This window comes from Hermetia illucens, chromosome 2, assembly GCF_905115235.1.
Source record: "Hermetia illucens chromosome 2, iHerIll2.2.curated.20191125, whole genome shotgun sequence".
Lineage (NCBI taxonomy): Eukaryota > Metazoa > Arthropoda > Insecta > Diptera > Stratiomyidae > Hermetia > Hermetia illucens.
Genome location: NC_051850.1, coordinates 90,828,619 through 90,839,492, shown reverse-complemented (window position 1 = coordinate 90,839,492; position 10,874 = coordinate 90,828,619). Strand labels below are relative to the sequence as shown.

General features: G+C 45.2%; 1 protein-coding gene across 3 annotated transcripts in view; it reads right to left on the bottom strand.

Annotated features, from left to right (window-relative positions):
- Positions 1-10,874, bottom strand: part of LOC119649072 (ras-related protein Rab-37-like) — a 201,512-nt gene that overhangs the window by 7,684 nt on the left and 182,954 nt on the right. The gene's annotated exons all lie outside the window — the stretch shown is intronic.

Below are 10,874 nucleotides of genomic sequence, written 5' to 3'. Positions count from 1 at the left end.
CTGAAAATAGAAAGAAAATGGTGAGAAAATGTAAACTTTTAAAAATATTTAAATAAAGTATTATACGTTGCAACGAAGGAAGACGTAAAGCATTTATTTTTCAATTTATTGCACAGATTTGTTCGTATAGTACGTATAGCATGTAGTATCATAACATGCGAATCAACTTTAACAAATACCGATATTTCGGGAACCACTTGTTCCCTTCATCAGTGCTAACAAGTGAAGGGAACAAGGGGTTCCCGAAATATCGGTATTTGCAAGAATAAATACCCACACCAACGAAAAAGAAACAACAAGTTTTTATTACTTCAATTAATTAATCGTTGGAAATACCGCATAATTTCACTCTGATTTGTTTCTTTATTGTTTCGTGTTGGGTTGTTGGGATAATTCATTGCGCTTTGTAACATGGGGGTATGTCATTCGCCTTTACCAAGTAAAATCCGACAGAAGAGTGCATTCAATAATGCTCACTCACATTTTCACATCACTTAGCTTAGAACCTAACAATTGGTCGCTTTTCGTTAAATTCAAGAACCTAATTTGATTTGAGAAATTCCAAATTTTATTTTGTTAATAGTTTTCAAATGGTGCAAGCGGAAACTGAACGAGTCAATCGTTTGTTGACTCTCATAAACTTTCCCATGATACATAGATGTAGGCAGGGGATTGATCGTTGTTAGTGGGATTTCACATGCAGCATAATACAATGCAATAGGGTACAGATGTTGTTGTCCTTGAGCCGACTAGGATTTTAAAGTTCAAGGTCGTGTTCAGCGGAATCAAGCGGGATCGGGACCGCCAATTAGAAGGACAGCTTATCAGCTGGATATGGGAGTTCGTTTTAGTACTTCGAAGAGGAAGGAGGAGCGAAACAGCTGGTGTGGACTAGTCGATTGAAATTGTCTGGTTCGCGTCATTATCGATTTACTGGGTATATTTTTACCGTTAATCGCGCTTACATTTTGGACCCGGATTTTCCGGGAACAATTTCCGAAGGATAATTATTTAGACCGACTTACAAAAGTAACAAATATCGAAAAACAAGTAAGTGCTTCCAGCAGCAGCGACCGCAATTGCGGACCAGAAAACAGGAATCCGCCGTCGAAGAAGGCGAAGAAGGAACCCAACGAAAATGAAGTGAATTTCTGGTGGCTGAAGTTGCGCGAAGTGCTTCGATCCCTTAATTGGATTGGCTGATCGGCGGATCATCCGGCAATTTGTTTCTCTCGAATTACTGGTGTAGCGAGGAATGTTCCCACCCTCCTTGAAGACGGTAGTGGTAGGTCCAACTTGAGTGAGAATTCCAACGATATAAGCTAGGCATTCTGGGACGAAGCAAAGTATGATGGTGGGACTGTGGAGATGCCGCTATCGCAAGGTGCGCCCTCTTCACTTGGAAAGTCGGATTCCGGTCCAAGTTAGGGACCCCAATACAATTATAGAGCGTTATGTACCAATGAAAATTTTCGATATAGTGGAGACAGATGCGAATGAGGAGAACGGGGTACATCAGCTTCGCAAGGCTCATTTCCCGGGGTCCTATCCCACGGTGGAAGGTGACATCGCAATAACTAACAAAAGAGGAATGCTCGGAAGCTAAGGTAAGGCGAACGGTGGAAACCTTTAAGCCACTGAAATCACCCGGAGTAGATGGCATCCTCCCAGCACTACTCCAGAGGAGCCTAGGAATCATCTTAGAGTCTCTTCTAGGAGTGATAAGGGGCAGCACAATGGTGGGATATATTCTAAGGGCATGGATGCAAGCGTAGCACTTAGGTCCAACCAGATGAATTGTAAACTGGCGCGGGAATGCTTTGAAAGACTGAATACGCTCGGCTCACACAATGGGAATGCCTTAGCAAACTGAAAACGTTCGGCTAATTCAACAATGTATGGATACTCTGGGTTCCAGGCCATGTTGGGGTTGGAAGACAATGAGGCAGCGGATGAACTAGCCAGAAAGGCAACAGGGATGCTGCTACATGGCCTGAAGCCATTCTGGAGTCGTTAATGCGATCTGCTGAGGGAACTTACCAGAAATGGAGTAGTCTTGGGTGTATACGGGGGGATACGAACCCAAACGCACAAAGAACTGTTTAAACCTCACTAAGAAGAACCTCCAGATTATAGTGTTAATACTGACTGGTCACTGCCACCTAAACTATCACCCGGAGAAGCTAGGGATATCTACGGACGCTGCCTGCACGTTCTGTGCGGAATGTGTCAAAACCTTCGTACACATTCTGGGACAGTGTCCAGCACTTGTGCAAAGTAGGTTGCGGCACCTGGGAAAAGACTTGATACCAGATACCAAATTGAAATGCTTGGAAGTAGGAAATATATTAAACTTTCTGACAGTTTCCTTAACTGACTATAGTATTATAATAAGAGCATTATAACCACTGAAAGGGTCACAATATTTCTTTAAGGGCGCAGTTCAGCTACCTTCTATAGAATAATAATAATCTGGCAAACTATGCAGGAGGGCATTCCAGAGAAGCTAACAACTATTATCAGAGTGACATATGGTAGGGTAAAATATCACGCGCTTGTCCAAAAAGTATTCAGGAGTAGCCATAATTTGACTGTTTGGTGCAAAGTTTGTTGTGGTAGAATCTTTGGTCCACTGTTTTTTTGTAAAAAAATGAATATCCAACAAATTGAAAATCCCTTTAGATGTGAACTCAACTAGTGAAGAAGAATGGTCCTGGCATAAGGATAACTCCCATTGATCAGAATTAAGGCACTCCCAGAGGTTAGAGTTAGGGTTTTCCCGAAAACAAACAAACGCAAAAGAATTAAATGGTGTTGATTTGCAATGGCGTGCTGTACGATGTATACATACATATCATTTACAAAATTTAACTTTAATAATAATATACTTAATACTCCGCCGAAGCCGGTCCCAAGCCCGGTTGTGAAAGGGATGGATAGCTTCAGTCTGAATGGCTGTACGCCACCGCAGCGTCTCAGGGGGTAGGTGAGGAAAGTGCAGGAACTTTGCAGTCTTGCAGATTACTCACTAAGGAAGCTATCTCAACACCTGGCAACTAGGGATAAAATGCACCACCAACAATGAGAAGAAGGAGAAATTTAAAGTCCGGTACGGATAACCGGCGGGAGTCGTCTGACTTGGTGACTGGGTCGGGCTCTCGTAATGGACAGCACGGCGTCGAAACCGCTAGGCGCCACGATAACCAGGAGCACAGCTCCGCTGCTGCAGCTGTTTCGCCACAATCTGTAGCGACCACTTCAGCAGGTTCGCGTAGGAAGCGGATGAAATGGACTGAAGAAATGAACCTCTTCATCATCCGCTCCTACTACGAAATAATGGCGGGGACGGGTACAATATCTTACCGCCCCTTGTTGCATCAGAGATTCGTCGAGCGTTTCCCGCAATTCGCGCACGTGACTGTGCAGCGAGTCGCAGACCAGCACCGCTTTATTACTCGCAGCGACACAATCGCGGCCACCATCAGGGAGCGTGTTCGACTTGAAGTCATCGGGGAAACTGGTGACCGAGAGTCGATGGGGGCAGAGGCGGCGGCATCAACAACACCACGCCGCACTGCAGGTAACAGGTTCAGTACTCGCCGAAACACTGTAATGATAAGATGGAGATAGGAGATCAAGTCGATCCCTTGAGTGGCCGATAACGACCTAGAGGGCAGAGCTATCCCAAAAAGCTAAACAATTTGGCAAAATTTGACCGTGAAGGTCCGCCCACGAAGATTGCAGCTCTATCAAAGCTCTCGGTCGTCACGTTCTTGCACGCCTCTGTGCTAGCCAGGCTCGGGAATGTGGGGGGGTCCTTTGAGCGCTTTGATCCCTCACGCTTCATTACTAAAAACAACGTGTCTTTACCGGTGCGTGGGTCCGCACCGGATTTTAAAATCGAATTTTACGTAGGAATTCGCGACGGCCTATCGAATAAAACCAGAACGCGAGCTAAATTGGAAAATAAAAATAATAAAAAACAAGTCGGAATACCGGAAGCTCGTGCTTCGGGTATAAAGGTTTTGTGTTCATCTTATCTAAGAAATTTCAACGCATATTTTTCTACCCGTATAAAGCTACAAAATTACGAGACATACATACGTACATATTACAGCCGTAGATGTTACGCTCACCCTAAACAAACAAACTGCCTATTTTCGAATACTGTACACATATATGCACGTACATAAATTGATCGCACCCATATTTCCGATTTACTTCTCATATCTATCTGAATTAGGCTCTACCCGCAAAGTTCATTAGCACGCATATACCATATACCTACATACACACATGTCTCGTTGGAATAATTGATATTCATATACAAATGATTAAAGAACTAAAACAAAATAATTCTTTTCCACCCAATTCATACGAACCTACTTCGTTGTGGTATTGACAAATTGATATGTCATGATGACGTCATGCAGGTTGTAGAGTGCACGAAATTCACAAAAAATTGTAAAGTTTCACCCCCTATAACTTTGTTAATAATGGTTGGATTTTCTTCAAACTTGACCAAATTGTGGATTATGTTCTTCATTATACGTATGCCAAATTTTGTACTTCTGGAATGAACATGAGGGGGGTGCCGGCTAAATTTCTAAAATGTGGAAATATACTATTATTAACTTTATTTGTGTAGATATCGGAACCGGATATATTTTGAGGCCTAGATTTTGTAGTGATGCACTACTGAGATTTTTTTCAGATTTTTCGGTTGGATAGGTTCTGAGAACGAGACCTGTTACACTTTTTGGGGGTCATATTTTGAGCCCTCACTCCCCTATGTTTCACCCAATATCAAATATTGAACTAGTTTCGAAAAGTACTAATTGAGATCTTTCATTTGATACCCCACATGGCCACATTTTATGAAAAAAAATTTTGCACCCTCCTTTCACATGTATGGGGAGCCCCCCTTAAACTTAACATAAAATGGCGTCAGTTGTTGCATGTAAAGGGAACGGCAGATCACATACTCCTACCAATTTTCGTGATAATCGGTGCAGCCGTTTCCGAATAAATCGGCTGTGACAGACAGACAGACAGACAGACAGACAGACAGACAGACAGACAGACAGACAGACAGACAGACGGACAGACAGACATCGAATCGATTCTAATAAGGTTTTGTTTCACACAAAACCTTAAAAACGGCTCGACCGCGCGCGTGGAGCCGTTTGTCTCCGGACCCGAGTGCCGCGATCAAGTAGTGGAAAATCCACGACGGATCACCTTCCCGATTGCCGTCCCTTCCGCCTCAGATCTTGAACGAGGCGCGGCCGGTGAGGTTCCCACCCTTCCTCGACATCCTCCGGCCAGTTATTCTTTTAGAGGATGTCCCTTGTAATAGGAATTCCGCGGGAGTAAGGAGGAACTAAGGGGAGGAAGTCCTCAAACCACTTCAAATTATTCCATCGTTATTTACTTATTCAGCTTCAATACATAGTAAGACAAAAATTGAAATAAAAATAACTAAAATGTAACACTCAAAAGGAAAGAATCAAATAAAATAAAAATCATAAAATAATAATTATAAAAAGAAATAGAAGAAGAAAAGAAAATAAACAAATAACTTACTTTGATGTCACTCCGAGCTCGGATTGATGCTTCTATAATAGTATCTATATTTTTTTTCATAAAATTCAAAATTAATGATAACACATTATATAGTCCTTAGAAAAAAAACTAGCGTTAATTCACTTTTTATGTATTTTTTTCTTTTTTTTGTTTATACACGGCGCGGGAATTCCGATACTTTACTTCGGCAGCTAAATATTAACTTACTCATCCGACACTTCAATTATCTGTCTTTTTTTTAATTGTTTTTCTCCTCCTTGCCCTAATTCACTATGCATTTAACATTTGTCAACGATTGAAATACTTTTAACGATTTGAACTTATCACGAAATCTTTGTTTACAATGCCCTTGCGTTAGGGCTTAGCACGATACGGTTTTCGATTTCTTTGGATTCAATTATTTTACTTTGCTCGCGAAAAATCTTCCACTATACCTCCAAAACCAATCTCCACTGTTATCAAAATTCCTTTCCTTCTCCTAGATTCTCTCGCCCAAGAAAAACTCGCTGCTTCTTTTTCCTCCGTCTTCCACTCAACCTCTCAAAACCAATCTCCACTGTTATCCAAAATTCCTTTCCTCCACCAAGAAGCTCTCCGAACCGCTGTCCTCCAGCTCTCAAACCAGACTCCCTGTTTTTCCTTCCCGCCAAAAACCTTCTCCCAGCAACATTCTCGCTGCCTTTTGTTCGTGCACCGCTTCTATTCCCGCTACATAGCCTTTCTCACTCGCTAGGCAATGTTGCGGCAACATACGCATGCGCCTGCGGATGCGGCAAATCATTCCCCTCCTGTCAAGATCAATTCGCTTGAATACATTGAATAATGTGCAATCTGCGGCGAACTTTAAGGCAATTGCACACTATTAAATGCATTGTTTAAGCAAATTGATTAAGAAAGAGCCGAATGAAATTCCGCTCCCGTCGCGCAGCCGCGGTCACTACAGGGCAGCTGGGTTTTCGAGACTCGCTCGAGGAAAGAAAGCTGAAGACCAGTGAGGGCCTCACTGCTGATAGCGGCTGGGTGTTGGCGGTTACAAGGAAAGGTAGACCGAGATCCAAACCCACATTAGGCCTTGAGGTCCTTCGCGTGAGCGATGCCCAGGTTACGACCCTCCATGTCCTCCAGCTCGTATTGAACCGTTCCGACTCGACCGATGACCTTCGCCTTCACGAACTTCTGATCCAATTTGGCATTATATCGTTTTGCTGCACTGTTTAAGTTGAAGCGCCGCTTATACACGATATCTCCGACCTGAAATTCACGAGCTCGGGATCGCAAGTTGTAACCCCTTTCCTGTGTCTCTCTTGCCTGGAGGATTCGCCCTTGAACCTCTGCTCTCAGAATAGCAAGTTTATCCTGAGAACAGATCTCCAAGGTAGCATCAGGCAAGGCGTTCAGGCGTCGTAAGAGGGCATAGGTACTCCCATGGGTGACCATGCTTTGCCCAAAAACGACGTGATAGGGTGATGTCCCTATCGAGACGTGTTTCGCTGAACGCAAGGCACAGTTGATGGATGACAACTTGTTATCCCAATCTCTTTGATCAGGACCGATATAAGCGCGTATAGCAGCCAACAGTGAGCGATTCACTCGTTCCGAGGCGTTTGCCTGCGGGGAGTATAAAGCGGTGTAAATGTGTTGAATGCCATACTGGTTCAGAAGATCGTTGAAAGCCACGGATTTGAACTGTACCCCATTATCAGATGTGATCGACTCAGGGATTCCAAACACATGAAAGATTCTCTTCTCCAAGTATTCGGTCAGCACGTTTGCGGTAAACCGTTTAATCGGCTCCACAAATGAAAACTTTGAGAGAGAATCGAGAACGACTATTGCTCCGATATTTCCGGCGCGAGATCTGGGGTATGGGCCGATCAAATCGATATACAAACGTTGAAATACCCGATCGGAGATGAGCGCTTTTCCCATTAGAGGTTGGAGCGTTTGGTTGGGAGCTTTTGACGTCTTGCACGTTTCACAATTGCGGATATAGTCCTTGACCTGTGAAACCATTTTAGGCCAATAAAACCACAACCGCAGTCTACCCAAGGTTTTACCAACCCCCCCATGTGCACTCAAAGGATGATCATGGGCACGGGTGATCACCTCCATCGTCAGCTCCTCCGGAATCCAAAGCTTCCAAGCCTGTTGTTCTTGCATCTCATCTCCTGAAGCATGATTGGTTCGCTTGTATACCAATCCATCGCACACCTGCAGATCAGGGAGTTTGTTGGAATTCTCCCTAATACGCTCTATTAATTGCAAATAGTTCGCAGACCGAAAATGTGGTGAATTAAAATCCACGTCTGCGTTGTTCCCATTTCTCTCCAAAGCATCCACCTCCGCTGGTGAATACATTCGAGATAGAGAATCCGGGACCAGATGTTGTGATCCCTTTCTGTGTTTAATGATGAACGAGAATCCTTGAAGCTTCAATGCCCATCTGGCCAGTCTGCCGTGAAGGTCGGACTGGTTCATCAGCCATTTGAGCGAAGCGTGGTCAGTTACCACTTCGAATGTTGTGCCTTCAACATACGCTCGGAATTTGCGCACTGCCTCCACCGCTGCCAGACATTCTTGCTCAGTGACAGTGTAGTTTCGCTGAGGCTGTGTAAGCTTCTTCGACATATACGCTATAGGAACTTCATGTCCCTCCTCTGTCTTCTGCATCAGCACCGCTCCTATGCCATGTTGACTTGCGTCACAATGTATGGCGAAAGGCTTGGAGAAGTCGGGGCTGTGCAGAACTGGAGCCGAGGAGAGACTCGTTTTCAGAGCGTCGAAGGCCGAGATAGCTTCCTCAGACCAGCAAAACTGACGCTTCTTCTGAAGCATGTCTGTCAACGGTGCAGTCAGCGAAGCGTAATTTGGCACAAATCGCTGATACCACCCACACATCCCAAGAAACCGCCGCAGTTGCCTGACGGTTTTCGGCCGCGGAAAATCTTTAATGGCGTGTACCTTGTCGGGATCGGTACAAATCGTCCCGTTACCGATGATGTGCCCCAAGTATCGAACTTCCTTCATGACAAACTTGCTCTTCCGGATGTTCAACGTCAAGCCAGCGCGTCTCATACAGAGAGCCACTTCGCTTAAGAGCAGCAGGTGCTGGTCGAAGGTCTCTGTAATAAGCAGCAAGTCATCTAAATATACAAAGACTTGATGACGTAAGTGAGCAGGGATGACCTTATCCATCAGTCGTTGCATGGTTTGAGGTGCATTGCAGAGCCCAAACGGCATGGTCACAAACTGATAGAGTGGCCGACCTGGGACGGTGAAGGCAGTCTTATCCTTGGACGCCTCATCCAGAGGAATTTGCCAGAACGCATCCTTCAGATCTAAACTCGTAATGAATCTAGCCTTCGGGAGACGACTGAAAATCCCCTCGATGAGAGGTAAAGGATAAGCGTCCTTCACTGTTACACTATTCACTTTACGTGCATCAAGGCAAAGTCGCACTTTACCAGGTTTCACCACAAGGGTAACTGGCGAAGACCAGGCGCTTTGCGATTCTTCGATGACTCCCAAAGCCAGCATCCTATCAATCTCTTCGTAGAGGAGCTTTTCGATGGCGGGAGATACTGAGAAGTGTCTCTGTTTAATCGGTTTGTTACCGCCGACATCGATGACGTGTGTCGTGAGACTTGTACGTCCTAAGCCCTCCGACTCGAAAGATGGAAAACTGCCAATGACAGCATCGAGCCTTGCTCGCTGGTGTGTCGTCAACTGGTGTTGATTGACGTTCTCAACATTTTCGATAGAACAAACGGAAGGTACAAATAAGTCCTGTGCGAGATCGAACTTGCGCACAAAATCAGCTCCAAGGTAAAGATTTTGCGTTAACGACGGGATAAGGAGGAACGACATCGATTCCGTCCGATCACGAAACGTGATGTCAGCTGACACTCTGCCTACTGTCGAGTGGCTAGTCCCGTCAGCTGTCCTGAGATCGATGCGTAATCTCTCCCACTTGTACCGACCGTCGTTAATAATTTTCCGGGCGAAATCCGAAGCTAAGCAACTTACAGTGGCTCCGGTATCAATCAGTCCCGAAACACGCTCACCCAAGACTGTGACATCCGCATACGGGCGAATATCATTATTGGGCCGACTCGTGAGAATGGCAGAGTAGTAAAGACGACGGTTGCGCATTATTCGCATCCAATATTGGCGTAAGCGAAGAGTTGAACGCTTCGGTTTTTTCGTCGCCATCTCTGCTACTCCGAAAATCCGTTCTCTGGCCGCTTGGTATTGTTGCAGTCTTACGTGCAACGGCCTCAGAACCGAAAGCATCGGTTTCCTTGAAACAATTGGTGGTGGGGTCAAATCCGGGTAGGTCATGTTTAAGTTATCGGACCGCTTCAACACGGTAACTTTCGGAGTTACTGTGGAAGACGTTGTCGCAACGCCTGCGCAGTCACGTCCGTCCAATGCAGGAACGCCCTGATGACTGGGGCTGGGCTCTGGAACTCGACAATTTGGACATACGGGCTTACGAGTGTTCGGGCGCCCGCAACCGAAACAAAAGACTTTGGGATCCTCCCAACAGTCTTCAAACAAATGTCCAATCTGCCGACAATTCCAGCAGACCAAGTCCAAATCACGATCTTGAATCTCAGACTGAGGATTTCCTGAGATGCCCCTTATGTCAACACCCCCTTCAGATTCAGCAGAATAGCTGTGTAATTGGTGAGAGAGCCTGCTTGAGAGACGCTCCTCTAAAATTTCGCTTTGCTGTACCAACTTACGCAGCTCGCGAACCGTACTAGCCGGAAAATAGAGAAGTTGCCTCGTGAACGCACAGCTTTATAGTAACTGTCGAAATCTTCGGATGGACCTTGCATGCGGTCTCGCATCAGTTCAAGGATATCCCAGTCATCTAGAGAATCCATAAACTCATGGCGAAGAGCCTCACGAAAAGAGGTCCACTCGATTCGTCCGACAGACTGGTGATAGTCCCAGTACCAATCTGCTGCTCTGTCTCTGAAAAGGGTGTGTACATAAGTACACAGCAGGCCAAAATCCCCCTGTAGGGTTGTGTTGGTCAAAGCCTCCACGCGGAACAAGAATTGGTTGATGGGCAAAGTTTTTGATGTGCCATCAAAAACCAACTCCCAGGATGCCAAAATTGAATAAACACGATCCGCTGATTTTGTATTAAGCGGTCGTGCCTGGCATCCATACAGCAAATCGTCATCGTCAGAAACAGTAAAATTGTACATATAGTCGAGTCCGGATCTGTCGTCACGTCGTTGAAAGTTCTCGGATCCGGACCTGTCGTCAAGTCC